Genomic DNA, 12902 nt, shown 5'->3' on the forward strand with positions numbered 1-12902 from the left:
AAACAGAGACCAAAGGTACAGCCGCTTGTTCCCAAAAGAAGGAACTGGGTCAAGAGTGACTGGCGTCATGATAAATGAGCACACACACTGAGAATTTCTTAGAGCCTCTGTAGGAGGCAGGTTGTAGCGCAATACTTTGTGTGGAAAGCACAATATTCTTGCAATCTGAGGAACACCACTCAGTCATAGGAGAATGATGAAGGTCAAATTCTTGGTTTATTACTAACTACGTGTTGATTGGTAGTAAACAAGGGAATGTTGATTTGAAGAAACTAGAGACTTCTTGTTTCATTTTCTTAAATTTTCAGTGATCGTAAGAATAACTAACGCTTCCTGAGCACGTTAGGGGCCACGTACAGCTGACCCTTGAGCAACACGTGGGTGAGGAGCACGAACCTTCTACAATGGTTGAAAATCCATGTGTAACTTTAGGCTTTCCCCAGACTTAACCACAAATAGACTACTAGCGACTAGAAGCCTTACCGATGACCTATATAGCCGATCAACACATATCTTGTATGTTATATGTATTTTCTATTGTATTCTTACAATAATGCCAGAGAAAAGCAAATGTTATTGAGAAGGAAAATAATAAGAGAGAAAATACATGTTCTGTACTGTGGTACATTTATTTTTTTTTTAAATCTGCATATAAGTGGACTTGTGCAGTTCGCACCCAAGTTCAAGGACAACTGTACCATTCCGAAGTGTTTTATACAGGTTAAGCATTTCATTTTCCCAAGAGCATTACAGGATAAAGCTACTGTCTTTTTGTATATTGCAAATGAGGAAACAGAAGCAAGGAGTAAGTAACTTGCCCCAAACTTTGTGGGACAATAAGATGGAAATCCCTGTAACTTTTACTTGCTTCTGTACCAGAAACAGTATTTTGATTTTTTAATGTTCATTTATTTTTGAGAGAGAAAGAGAGACAGAGTGTGAGCAGGGGAGGGGCAGAGAGAGGGAGACACAGAATCTGAAGCAGGCTCCAGGCTCTGAGCTGTCAGCCCAGAACCCAATGCAGGGCTCAAACTCATGAACCACGAGATCATGAACTGAGCCAAAGTCGGACGCCCAACCAACTGAACCACCCAGGTGCCAACCCCCACCCCTCCGCCCCACAAGCATTATTTTAAAAGCATTGTGTATAATCACAAAGGGTAGCAGATCTGAATCTCTTCGGTAATTATTTTTAAACCACTCAGGACAGGACTCCATCTTGGTCATATGTTCATTCTTCTGATTGTAAGCAAATAGCAATAAATAAAATTAACCAAAAGTAGACGTGACTAGTTAAAGGTGGTGAGCAAGGGGTGGTTGACCTTATGTCAACATCCCATTCGTTTGTCTGGATTCCAGTAACAAATCTTGTCTGTAACTTTAGCACAATGACTTAAAAAAAAATTTTTTTTTTGTAAAATGGAGAACATACGCACTTAACAATAGAATACAAATGCCATCCCCTCTTGGGGCATGAGATAAAGAAACATGACTTACGTGATAAATTTTAAAGCCGATTGCTTAGATTTCCTGTTTAACTGTCATAAAATGTACAGTCTCTCTATGTTTACATTAAGAGACACATACACAGTTGTTACTACGTATTGATGGTTATGTTATATAAGAGCAGTAATTGGTCCTTTCCATGACTTTGTGATATGGAATAGGTAGCAGCAGTCACACTGACCACGTACTCAATGTCAAGGAGGCAGGCAGAGGGGAAGGACCTTCGAGGAGGGAGGGATCAGTCACTTTGGGGACATGTAAGAATATGAACATTCAGGGGGTGCCTGTGTGGCTCAGTCGGTTAAGTGTCTGGCATTTGGTCAGGTCATGACCTCACAGTTCATGAGATTGAGCTCTGTGTCGGGGTCTGGGCTAATAGCACAGAGTCTGCTTAGGATTCCCTCTCTCCTTCTCTCTCAGCCCCTCCTGGAGGTCACGGTCACTCTTTCTCTCTCAAAATAAATAAATAGACTTGAAGAAGAAGAAGAAGTAGAAGTAGAAGTAGAAGTAGAAGAAGAAGAAGAAGAAGAAGAAGAAGAAGATGATTCAGCTCAGTCAGAAAGGAAAGCCCATGGATCAAGGGAGAGAGCTCTATTGAAAACAGTAGTCTCATGCTTTCAACACAGCTGTGTTGAGCCAAAGTTCAAGTTCACCTGCTTCTCTCAGCATTAAGTTAGAGACAAATACCACAATATGGCATTTCTATGTTCATTCTTGTGATCACTGTCCATCCACTTTGTTCCTATCTTGAATTATTATTATTATTATTATTATTATTATTATTTTGAGTTCTGGGGTTACTGTTACCTTTGGAAAACTTTTTTGCATATGGTTGTTTCTCTGAATATTATGCTACTATTGATGCAAGTGTCCTCAAAGCCAGTCAAAATGAAGGAAGAAAACTAGCATTTATTAGACCCCTCTTATGTGTTTGGCACTATTCTGAGTGTGTTACTCGGGTTGTGTGTTTTAGGCCCTACTAACACCTCGGTGTGGGGGGCATGATTATCATCCCAGTGTCCAGAGGAAGGAGCAGATGCTGAGAAAGGTGTGCTGGGTTCCGCAGAGTCATGAGGTGAACGGCAGGTTGTAAACCCTCAGCCTCTCCATCCTCTTCCCTTCTGTGAGCCTGCGGCTGCCTTACACTTTCTAGAAAACTCCATTGTCGGTGCTGAACTACAGTAACAACAACAACAAAATAACAAACCAGACAGCCATTTATTGTACTCCTATTGGGGATCATCATTTTTTAAATAAATTCTTTGACTTTTATTCATTTATTTATTTTGAGAGAGACAGAGTGTGCATGGGGGGAGGGGCAGAGAGAGAGGGAGACACAGAATCCGAAGTGGGCTCCACACTGTCAGCACAGAGCCGGACACAGGGCTGAGATCATGACCTGAGTCGAAATCAAGACTCGGACGCTTAACGGTCTGAGTCACCCAGGTGCTCCGAGTCATGCATCATCATTCATTTTATCCCTAGAATAGCAGCTCTACGTGGTTGGTATAATTTCCCAATTTTATTGCTCAGGAGACCGGGCTGGAATATAAATCTGGCTTTCTTCAGTGAGGAAATTTTCTCTTGAAAGAAAGTGCGCTCAGTGACATAGATGATGCACCTTATTTCCTTGAAGACCTGTCTAGACAGTTTGAAGACTATGCTTGGAGTAGCACTGGCTCAGCAAGGTCAAGTAAATCACTGACAGTCTCACAAGTAATGAGCGGAAGAGACAGGCTTCCAAACCAGCTCAGCCCTGTGCTCTCTCCCAGCACAGGGAGATGAATGAGGCGATCGCCCCAGCAAATAGCCTCCGCGGTGTGTTCTCTCTCCCGTTCCTTGCCATGATTTGGCAGTAAGTATGTTACACAAGACCAGGTGCTTTTGTAAATGATCTGTTAGAATTATAGAAGAGTGTGATACTAGTACATAGTAATTTGTGGAAGAGAGAGTAAGGTTTCCCCCAAGAAAGTAAGGGAAGTACTTTGAGGGGCACCTGGGTGGCTCAGTCTTTTAGGTGTCTGACTTCGGCTCAGGTTGTGATCTCACGGTTCATGAGTTCGAGCCCCATGTTGGGCTCTGTGCTGACAGCGTGGAGCCTGCTTGGGCTTCTTTCTCTCCCCCTCTCTGCTCCTCCCCCCACTCATGCTCACACACTCTCTCTCAAAAATAAATAAATAAACTATAAAATATATTTTTAAAAAACTTTAAAAATGTCCTTTCCGGGTGCTGTGTGGCTCTGTCGGTTAAGCACCCAACTTCAGCTCAGGTCATGGTCTCATGGTTCATGGGTTCGAGCCCCACGTCAGGCTCTGTGCTGACAGCTCAGAGCCTGAAGCCTGCTTCAGATTCTGTGTCTCCCTCTCTCTTTCTCCCTCTGCCCTTCCCCTGCTCTGTCTATGTCTCTCTTAAAAATAAACAAACATTAATAAAATTTTTTAACTTGTCCTTTGAATGAAATTCACACATATCATGGATAGACTTGACCATCAGTGGGAGTGAATCGAGAGACCAGTGAACACATGTGCATCGAGAAGTGTGGAAACACCCATGTATCACTCGCAGTGTCCTGGAAGCACCCTCAGAGAGCCAGCCTGGTTGCAGTTTCACCAGCAAAAACCCAGTCTGATGTGCTGGGCCCTGTCCAGACTGACCTTACGCTCCAATTGGCAGCCATGAACCTTTTCTTCCTGGGACAGGAAGTCAGGGACTGGGAGCCGGCAGTCCTGTCGTGAGGCAACTGTGAGTCATCACAGCTTCTCAGGCTTGGATGAAATCTCTCCCAAAACAATTCCTGCCCTCCAAGCTTTGACTTAGTGTTCTTCAAGCAGTCTTTTGGTGCAACATTTCCCAGATGCCTCCCCATCAGAAAAGGGGGTGCCCTGGACAGGAGTCACAGGGATCCTAGCAAAAGCAAGGAAATGTCCAAGACTGTACGTCAATGCATTAGAATTTGGGTTTGTATATGTAAACTTCTTACGAATGTGCTTCCTACAAGTCAGTCTGCTGGAGACAGATGAACCCGGGGGTCCTGATACGGCTCAGTTTCTAGACCAAGACTAGAGCCAGGTTCGTGACGCTATCACCCTTGAAGGGGTCTGAGGGGCTGCTGGCCAGATGCTGTCACTCTCAATGCTCTTCTTTCCAGCCTTCAAGAACAAGCACGATGGTTGGCTACATAAATGTCAGGAAACAAGTAAAAAGTCAGAGAAAATAAGCAAACTTTTTAGAAGGCTAAAAGTGAATCCAATGGCACACGTATTGAGAGAATAGTAAGAACCAGGTAATTCAGAAAAGTGACAAAGGGTGGGGCACCTGGGTGGCTCAGTCGGGGAGGGCGGTCATCAGTGCACAGCACAGCTTGCCTGTTGCAGGTACATCCCCACCTGGTTCAGTGCAGCCGTCTCCAGGGGAACCTATATCCGAATCTACTTCCCATTGACGGTAAAGGGACAGTCCTCCGTGTTTGTATTGACGAATCCCTCTATCATTTTTGCTTTCTTGTTCTCCAACTCCATGAAAGAAGAGAAAGTGGATTTATTCATTTCTTACTGAAAAAACAACTGTGAATGCCTTTTAGATGGTAGGTTCTTGGTTGATGTTGTAGAAAAACGGTGACAGAGCTGTTGTCTCAGTGTTAACAAAGCTCACAGTGTCCCCAGGAAGATAACTTCTAAAAAGTAATCAGAAGAGAGGCACCTAGGTGGCTCAGTTGGTTAAGCGTCTGACTTCGGCTCATGTCATGATCTTACGGTTCGTGGGTTCAAGCCCCACATCCGGCTGTGTGCTGACGGCTCAGAGCCTGGAGCCTCCTTTGGACTCTGTGTTTCCCTCTCTTTCTGCCCCTCCCCTGTTCATGCTCTGTCTCTGTCTCTCTCTCTCACACAAATGAACATTTAAAAAACAAAAGTAATCAGAAGACAGTGTCAACTTGCTGTAGCTCACACGATGAACAACTTTGGGTTTCAAGGAGCCGGCTTCCGGATCAGTGCAAATACCAGCATTGTGCATTCGCTCCCTGCATCTGGAGAGCCCCTTCCGTTAACTCGCTGCAAACACATGAGATAATAGCAGCAATTATGGGGGAAGATTTTTTTGATTCCGGTTCATGAAGCTGGAAACGCTTTGTTTCTCTTTCATATCGCAACTGTGTTTTGTTTCCTGTCTAATCACCCATGTTGATGTTTTAAAGTGGGCAGGAGGATAGATTTTATGTATTTTGCTCCCAGCTGTGTCATTAAGGGCAATTAATTTCCTTCGGGTTGAAGTGAATGGGGTACAGGACCTCAGGAGCCCTGTGGGCTGTTTAGGTTTGCCAACACGAAACGTGACTTTTAGCAAAAATCTCATCAAAACAGGCTGGATTGGGTAATTTTGTAGGGGCCTCTGTGATTTATATATGAAATTATATAGTCGATGGGTCAACAGTAAAAATCAATGACTAGTTGGGGCACGTGGGTGGCTCAGTCAGTTAAGCGTTGGATGCTCAGTTTCAGCTCAAGTCATGATCTCATGGTTGATGAGTTCGACCCCCATGTTGGGCTCTGTGCTGACAGTGCAGAATCTGCCTGGGATTCTCTCTCCCCCTCTCTCTACCCCTCACCTGCTCACACCGTCTCTGTCTCTCTCAAAATAAATAAACAAACTTTAAAAAAGTCAGGGACTAGCAACTTAAAAGAAAAATCTTATTGCAATGACAGACTGTAGACTAATCTTGATGTAGAACAATGCATCCAAAACAATAGAGAGATATGTTCTATGCTACCACTCATTGTTCTTATCTATCCAGCTTAAATAAGTCATCCAATGTCCAAAAAAGTGTTAGCACTAGCAAAAACTTGGTAGAAGTTCAAAGTTTACTGCGTACTTTTATTCATAATCCTCACAACAGATGAAGAAACTGAGGTTGGGACAGCCTGAGGTCTTTTTCCACAGATACACCGATGCCAAAGGTAGCCCAGCCGTCAGGATTCACATGTACATCTGCTCCCTGTGAATTCAGTGTTTTTGTGTTTCAACACGCTGCTTCCCAAAGTGTTTCACACATTTGAGGAAATTCTTAGGAGAATGCTGCTTTCAGCCACGTGCTGGAGATACGGGACCCCGTGGTGTTTGCATTGAGGTTGGTCTAGGATAGGAGATGACTGGGGCTGCCCTGGCCTGCAGGCCTGATGGTCTGGGGGGACTCGAAGGGTGACCTTGAAGTTGGGACTTCCAGATCTCCTCTTCTCCAGGAGGCTGACCACATGCAGGTTTGAAGTTTGCCGGCAAAAATAGCAAAGGAAAGAAAGGATTCTAATGAAATACCGTTAACAAAGCCAGTGGGTTCTTAAGGACCCTTGAAGGGTTTACGGAGATGTACTCTACGTAACAGAGCCCCACGTCAGGCTCTGTGCTGACAGCACGGAGCCTGCTTGGGCTTCTGTCTCCCTTTCTCTCTGCCCCTCCGCCCTCTCAAAAATAAGTAAATAGGGGCGCCTGGGTGGCTCAGTCAGATGCGTATCTGACTTCAGCTCAGGTCATGATCTCATGGTTTGTGGGTTTGAGCCCCGCATTGGGCTCTGTGCTGAACTCTTGCTCAGAGCCTGGAGCCTGCTTCATATTCTGTATCTCCTTCTCTCTTTGCCCCTCCCCACTCACAATCTGTCTCATTCTATCTCTCAAAAATAAATAAATGTAAAGAAAATTAAAAAAATAAACATTAAAAAATATTTTAAAACATTAAAAAGACAAGGATTCTTACACTATGGCTCTGCTATGTCACTCCTCAGCCTCTTCTTTTTAGAGGTTAAGGTTTCCACTGTCTACCTTGCTGAGGAGATAGCTACCAGCCTTATTTACTAAAGATTTATCAGGTGTCTGTTTCCTGAAAACTGCTCTATTGACAGGCAAAATATGTTTGTCTTAGATGGGATTAAAAGATCACCCGAGTGCTTCATTTGTCCCTCCCCCAGAAAACGTAAAAAACCTCCCAACCATACAAAAACATAAGTATTGCGGGAACAATGTAGAGTAAGGGGGTGTTTTGTTATTCATACTTTAACCAAAGTCGAGGACTATCTTGAATACCTGAAATTTGCCAAGTCTATTAAACCCTCATGTCCAGAATCTGTGGCAAAGGTAAGGAAGGATAGTTATCTAACTTTATTTATTTATTTTTACATTTTTAAGTGTTTATTTTTGAGAGAGACAGAGTACAAATGGGAGAGGGGCAGAGAGAGGGAGGGAGACACAGAATCCAAAGCAGGCGCCAGGCTCTGAGCTGTTAGCTCAGAGCCCGATGTGGGGCTTGAACTCACCAGCTGAGAGATCATGACCTGAGCTGAAGTTGGACACTTAACCAACTGAGCCATTCAGGCGCCCCAGTAGTTATCTAACTTTAAAATTAGACCCTTTAAAATGAGAGAATGTAGAATCGTACAAACAAAAGAAATCTGAGAGATTATAAAGCTATTACTCAAAAACACACCAAACATAAAAGTGGCAGGCCTTCCTGAAAAGTGCCTTTCGTCCACTTAGTGGGAAATGAGTCTGTGACCCAACCAGTTCTTTTGAATACATGGCTTGACCAAAAACAGAATGGGAAGCTAGAATATTCCTATGACTGACCAGGGCACTGAGTGCTCATTATAATTATCAATAAGATATTTGAGAAAGAATTGTAGCTCTCTTTGATTTGAAAGGAGGTTTTACAAAAAAATATTTCAAACAAAAGGTAATTTTTCATTTCATTCTGTTCTCCTGATTGCATTGCTGAAGGACACAGATACTGGTCTTATCGAGCTTTGTACCCCCCGTGCCTTGAGTAAAAACCAGCCTATTGAAAATATTCAAATAATATTTGCTGGATGAACAAATGAATGAATGAATGACAGAGAACAGGAACAAAACTATACTGAAAAATAGTATTCGACAATTATGATTTAGGATCTTAAGGATGTGGGGCGCCTGGGTGGCTCAGTCGGCTTAGCCTCCGACTCGGTTTTGCCAGAGCCTGCTTGGGATTCTCTCTCTCCCCCACTGTCTCATCTCTCTCTCCCCCACTCACACTCTCTGTCTCCCTCAAAATAAATACAAGTTTTAAAAAGCTCTGTATTGTTTTCTTCTCTAAGCAGGACTTAGGTGGTCTGCTAATAAATAATTCACTTCCAAACCCTAAAGGTCTTCTGCACTGAAACTTATTTTCGGGAGGAGAATGCCCTAGGCTGTGCTGAACTTTATCCTGGACATTCTGTTGCTGGCTCTCCACGTAGGGCATCCTAATGAACATCTTGTTTTGATTTTCACAGACTTTTCCCAGTGAAAAATGGATACCACGTCACCTACACACCTTTCTCCAATCAAATCCAACGAGTCTACCTGAAGTTTATTACAAAACCAGACAGAGGGCCCCAAGAGGAGTAGACGTCAGAAAACACAAAAGGGAAAACAAATCCACAGTGTATCATCCAAACCATGCAGAGATAGTTTTGACTAATGATTTAAAACACTTGGAAAATTGAGAGCACCTTGAAAATGCCACGGTTAATATAGGACATGCCAGCTCAATGGGATTAAAATAAGTTCTCGGGAAAGAGAGGCTGAGAATCTATCTGATAAACTGGGCACGAAGCAATTGTTAAAACGGGTGACCTGTCCCCTCAATGGACTATCACACTGGACTGTGCTCATTTCCACGACTTCGCAGCTGAGCCGACTTCTCCAGGCTGGGTTTCCTGCGAGGCAGGGAGCTTCAGACAAGTGAGGGGTCTGTGACTTTGAAGCGGGACTTGCAACATCACGGACGAAAGGAAAATTGTAACTAGTACGCACCCTCTGGGATCTGGCATAACGCCGCTCCAAGGCAAGAGCGAGTCTTTTTTTTTTTTTAATTTATTATTTCTAGGAGAGAGAGAGAGAGAGAGACAGCGTGAGCAGGGGAGGGTCAGAGAGAGAGGGAGTCACAGACTGAAACAGGCTCCAGGCTCTGAGCCGGCAGTCAGCACAGAGCCCGACGCGGGGCTCGAACCCACGAACATGAGATCACGACCTAAGCGAAAGTCGGACGCTCAACCGACTAAGCCACCCAGGCGCCCTGGCAAGAGCGAGTCTTGAAAAGGCAAAGGCTCAAAACAAAAATGCAATGATATGTGAGTGTGTCGCAGAATCTCAAGATCTGTCATTAATGGTGTTTGGGGGTGGGTGGATTAAGGGACAAAGAAATCAGAACCTTGAGAGTTTTGGTTAAAATGTATAGATTTTGGGGCGCCTGGGTGACTCAGTTGGTTAAACAGCAGACTTTGGCTCAGGTCGTGATCTTCCGGTCGGTGAGTTCGAGCCTCGCGTCAGGCTCTGTACTGACAGCTCAGAGCCTGGAGCTGCTTCAGATTCTGCGTCTCCCTCTCTCTGCCCCTCCCCCACTCATGCTCTGTCTCTCTGTCTCTCCAAAATAAACAAAAAGTTTTTTTCTTGAATGTAGATTTTAAGAAGTAATATTAGGAGAGGAGAACGTGAAAGAAAAGGAGAGGCAGAAAGGGAAATAATTTTTAAGAAGAGATTAATGCTGGTACTGTGTTTATGGCAAATATTATCATTGTTTAGAGAAAGAAAGAAAATATGTAGCTTTTTTGGGTATTACGTAAAACATTTTTTCAGGTGCATAAAGATTATTTTAATGACGGAAATATACTAGTTTTATTTTCAAGAAACTGTAGATTTAATGTCCTTTTTAAAAAAATTTTTTTAAGTACTTATCTATTTCTGAGAGAGAGAAACAGAGTGCGAGTGGGGGAGGGGCAGAGAGAGAAGGAGACACAGAACTGGAAGCAGGCTCCAGGCTCTAAGCAGTCAGCACAGAGTCCGACAGGGGGCTTGAACTCTCGGACTGCAAAATCATGACCTGAGCCAAAGTTGGACACTTAATCAACTGAGCCACCCAGACATCTTTAATGTCTTTTTTTTTTTTTTAAGAAAACAAATAAAAACCGTCACAAAGCATTTGTGGCAAATCATTTGATGATCCGTTTCCCCATCTATTGGTCTAACTATCTCTAGGGTCCCTTTTAATCTAATATTGCACATTTTGCTTCGAATGGTGAAATCGATAAAGACATACTAATTCACTAAACAATTATCTCAGCACTTATTTCGCGTGTTGGCATGATTCCATCTCTGGAAATGTCATGGAGAACAAGAAAAATAAGACTCACTCACCAAGCTGATTGTCATTTGGAGAAATCAAGGGTCGGGTACTGCTTGTCATAACCAATAATCTCTACAAAAATGAGAAAAATGTAACTGTTTAGGGCAAGCGATCGCCTCTATTTGAGACAGGCAAGCTCCGTTTGTTGTTGTTCAAGTATCAGAGCTCCCCGCCCCCACCCATTTCTTTGCAAAACAAACCAAAATCTAAATCAGAATACTTCAATGAGATTCTAAAGTCTCTGAAATCAGATGGGTGTCGGTCGCTCCCAGGATGCTGCATTGGTACTGAAATATTGCCTTTTAAATAAAACATTCCAAACAGAAGTGTGGGGGGCTATATCATTATTATTTTCTAGGCTTTTTACCAAAAGAATGCCCTTCCCCCCCAAAAGCAAAAAACAAGCCTATTGACCATGGAGGTAAGGAGGGAATGAAGTTTTGAGCTGGGCACACACTTCTCTTTAATCTCGCCAACACCCTGTCAGACAAGTGAGCGACATTATCCTTTCTCCCCAGAGAGAAAACAGGCTCAGAGAGTGAAGTAATTCCATTAAAGTCATGTTGCCCGAAAGTGGTGAAAAGGATTAAAACCCAAGATTTTTCTGGCTCCAGATGACCATATTCTATTCACTACACGACGCTTCCTCCGCTAAGGGAAAGCTTTGAAGCCGTGTTTACCAAAGTCCGTTCTGGAGAACGTTAATGAGGCAAGACGATCCATGAGCCTCAATGGAGGCCACGGTCAAGTGACTCTGGGAGGTGCTAAGAATGTTGAAGGCAGTGAAATACTGCATACAGGAAATGCTGGATTTTGTTTAATCAGCGTTTCCCCAAACTCATTTGACGACCAAACCCGGACTGTTTTTTCCATTGAATACACCTTGTCTGAGGAAAGCACCGGCATCACTTGAGACTCTTGACCGGAAAGCTAGGGCTTGTGGTGAATGCGCTAAGCTCTGCCTCTAGACTTCTTCCCAGCCTGCTCTTAATGTCCGGGTCCTGGGCCCACACGGGGTCCTCCGGTCCAGCCATCCAGGCTGCAGACTGACTGCCCCCCACAGCCCACATCCTTCCATCCTGACCGTTTCTCCCATCCGATGGCGTTTTGTGAAAATATGAGTTTTTCATAAACACTCATATTTCTATAGACTTTTGTCAACCGAGAGATTGTTGAAGGAGGAAATCAAGGATCTCCCTTCAGCCAACATGTTTTCACTCTGATTCCAACCCAAAGTTTCATGCATCTTCCTAGCTGACTACTCACTAAGTGTGTGAAGGCCTTCACCCCTTCACTATTCTACATTCTTTAAGTCCCCTTCTAGCTTTACATCGAAACTACTGTTCAACAAAATAAGAATAACCATGAAAAAATGCACATTAACATTTCTTGAAACTAACAAATGATTTGGCATATGCTGAAATGAAAAGAAGGAAAAGGGGTGAATGACAGCTTTGAAGTGAAAATTCAGTTTTCAAACGGAATTAAAATAAACAGCTAGGGGCACGGGGTTGGCTCAGTGGATTAAGCGTCCCACCTCGCTCAGGTCAGGATCTCACAGTTTGTGAGTTTGAGCCCCACGTCAGGCTCTGGGCTGACAGCTCTAAGCCTGGATCCTGCTTCGGATTCTGTCTCCCTCTCTCTCTGCATCTCCCCCACTTGTGCTCTGTCTGTCTGTCTCTCTCTCTCAAGGATAAATAAACATTAAAAAATAAAAATAAAATGAACAACTAGCAGTGATAAGGGAAGCATTTGAAAAAAAGTGTAAGGTTGGGGCACCTGGGCAGCTCAGTCCATTAGGTGATTAACTCTTGATTTTGGCTCAGATCATGATCTCACGGTTCATGGGTTCCAGCCCCGCCTAGGGCTCCTCACTGTCAGCTCAGAGCCTGCTTGGGACTCTCTCTCTCTCCCTCTCTCTCTCTCTGCCCCTCCCCCCAACAAATAGATAAACTTAAAAGAATATAAGATACATTCTGCTTTCAGGGTATTTAGGAGACCGGGGTGGTGGGTAGATGGACAGAGTTGGAGGCAAACAGGGAAACAGACATGAAATAATACCATTAGCATATTTTCGGGGCCAGTTCTTAATAACTAATGTGGGCTGACGTTGAAGGGCAGACTGGGGAGAGAAAAGAGGCTTGAGCTGGACCCTGAAGGATATTGAGATTTAGACAACGGGAGAGGCTGGGAGACAGTGAAAGGCAAAAATACG

At 43.8% G+C, this 12902-nt stretch overlaps 1 long non-coding RNA gene across 1 annotated transcript; it reads right to left on the reverse strand.

The window, feature by feature from the left end:
- Positions 1 to 6342: 6342 nt before the first annotated feature.
- Positions 6343 to 10776, reverse strand: LOC120234150. The gene is made up of 2 exons (XR_005528999.1): positions 10699 to 10776; positions 6343 to 6744 (listed from the first exon to the last, which is right to left on the reverse strand). It is a non-coding gene; the product is annotated as an uncharacterized LOC120234150 (long non-coding RNA).
- Between the last annotated feature and the right edge of the window lie 2126 nt (positions 10777 to 12902).

The sequence above is a fragment of the Hyaena hyaena genome, unplaced genomic scaffold (genome assembly GCF_003009895.1).
Source record: "Hyaena hyaena isolate Hyena2069 unplaced genomic scaffold, ASM300989v1 scaffold_103, whole genome shotgun sequence".
NCBI lineage: Eukaryota > Metazoa > Chordata > Mammalia > Carnivora > Hyaenidae > Hyaena > Hyaena hyaena.